The following is a 2464-nucleotide window of genomic DNA, read 5'->3' on the forward strand; positions in this document are numbered from 1 at the left end:
GTATAAATATATAAAACTCTGATAGTGTATTAGTTTGTACACAAACAAATCATGTCACACTCCAGCAAATAAAAGGACTGTACTTAAGAAGTATTTGTATTTCATGAATTATATTCTTACATTTGGCCGCAGCCCTCAGATAGATTTTCATTTTGGGGAAAAGCTTTGTGCAGCCTTGATATATGTATATAAACTGAAACAGCTGGACTAGTGCATCCTAAATTTAACATAAATTAATTATTTTAATAAGACAAATTTTCTGTAGTAACATTTATTAGGAGGTGACCGCCCCAAAAATGCATAAATGACCAACTGCTCAATTTAAATCAATACTTTTACTTTTAATACTGAAGTACCAAAAATATCAGATACTTTAAGAGTTTTACTCAAGTAATATTCCTAAAGGAGACTTCAACTTTTACCAAAGTATTTTTTTGATAAGGTACTTGTACTTTTACTCAAGTATGACTTTGTGTTACTTTATACAACACTGGTAAAGTAATGTGCAGAAGTCGTAGCTGCTTTTATTTTATTTTTTATCTTCCAGACTTTCCTGTACTTGTTTTGATCAATAGTTCTGCAGATTTTCTGAAAACCTTACAGAGTTTTCCTTTAGACTTTGGCAGCTTTTTTTTATCAATCATAACAGGATGTGAGGCTGTATGTAGTTTGATCATAAAAAATAAGTAAAGTGCAGGACTATAAAAATATGTGTCAACCTTAGGATAAATCTGGTGCAATGCATCAAATGTTTTTATGTTTATGTATTAATTGCACACTGTCCCGACTAAATAAAATAAAATTTTCTCTCCAGAAAATGTAATAACCGTGATAATTGTTGATGTTGTTACAATTCCAACACATCGCTCGATGAATTCGTTCTTCTGAAAAAGGTGGTGAAGGCTAATCTGCTAAAGCTAACTCACTGACTTTATTCAGAACTGCAAAATAAATAATAATAATAAATAATAATAATAAAAGAACTGCAGCTTGTAAACATGCACAGCTGAAAGAACATTGTGCTCCATTAACTTGTTTTTTTTTACACTGAAGAAATATCATATGAGAGCCTTTCATAAAGCTACAAATAGGCACAGCATTATTTAAAAAAATTGGGTCATTGTGTAAAATTAGATTTAAAATAAATAAAAAAGCATGTTTATTTAAAATCAATAATAAACATGTCAAAGTTTTGGACTAAAAATATGCATTTTCAAAAACAAATAGGTCATCTTAATTATTATTTTTTTGGCAACAATACAGCTCAAAAGTTAGTGACACAACTTAGGATGAACTGGAGGAGGAGTTTGTAAATAATTAGAATATTTGTAATAAACCAGTAAGAGGACTGGATATAAAAAGATCATTTTAGAGAAGCTGAAGCCTTCAGAGGTAAAGATGGACAAAGGTTCTGTGAGAAACTGTGACAATACTTAATTCCTGAATTATGTTCCTCAACATATTTTCTTTGAATATCACACAATTCATAATACAATTAAATACGCAAGAATCTGTGGAAACTGGGCCCTCAGGGGCCACTGCATTAAAAACCAGTTTGGTTCTGGACATCATGGGCTAAGGACAAATGAACATTTTTTGATTTAATCTGTTGGTTTCTTTAGATGGATAATTTTTTTAATGATTAGCATTTGGTAATAAAATGATTCAGAGTTCAGTGATGGATTACCTGTCGAAAAATGACCACACCTGCCACACGATGACAGCTACAGAAAGGCATCGGCTCATGGCAGCCCAGAAAGTGGGTGAAAATACATTGATGGTTAGATTTATGATTTGGACTGGTTCTTTCTTTAGAGCACTGGTGGATTGGCGCTCGATAAATAAGCTGAAATGATCATCTTAAAGTCAAGTCTTTAAGAAATGGGGAAAAATCTGAGACAAGACATAATTGTGATCATTTTTTTGTCAGTTTTTCATCTTTAGGAGGCGTCTCAAAGGAACTAAATCAACCTGTGTTGTCTTTGGAATTTCTAATCGATTCAGCTAAATAACCGGGAACTGATTTTTGAAAGTTTTTTTTGTCACAACTCTGGTTCAGTTTCTGAATTCATTGGTTCATTAGCTGTTTTCCATTTGAATGAGCATTTGACAGGACTGAAACTGAATGGAAAATGCAGCCAAATTCCAGAAGATGACTTTAAAAAAGTACGAAGAACTACTGATCAAGACTACTAACGTCCTGATGCATCTCAGTAATCCAGGTAAAAAATCAAAAAGAAAAAACTTGTATAGGTCCTCTGGACGAGTTCTTCTTTAATGAAACGTTTCGTCTCTCCTCCAAGAGACTTCTTCAGTCTGAGAGTTTCAGGCTAAATTCAGGCTTTTAAGCACTGCCTCCATGTGACTGATACTCACATCACATGGCTAAATCATGGCCTAAAATCTGGTTACAGCTCACCAATAAACTGCAGTAGCAACTACACTGGAAATTCAACCTTTATGT

This window comes from Austrofundulus limnaeus, unplaced genomic scaffold, assembly GCF_001266775.1.
Source record: "Austrofundulus limnaeus strain Quisiro unplaced genomic scaffold, Austrofundulus_limnaeus-1.0 Scaffold148, whole genome shotgun sequence".
Classification (NCBI taxonomy): Eukaryota; Metazoa; Chordata; class Actinopteri; order Cyprinodontiformes; family Rivulidae; genus Austrofundulus; species Austrofundulus limnaeus.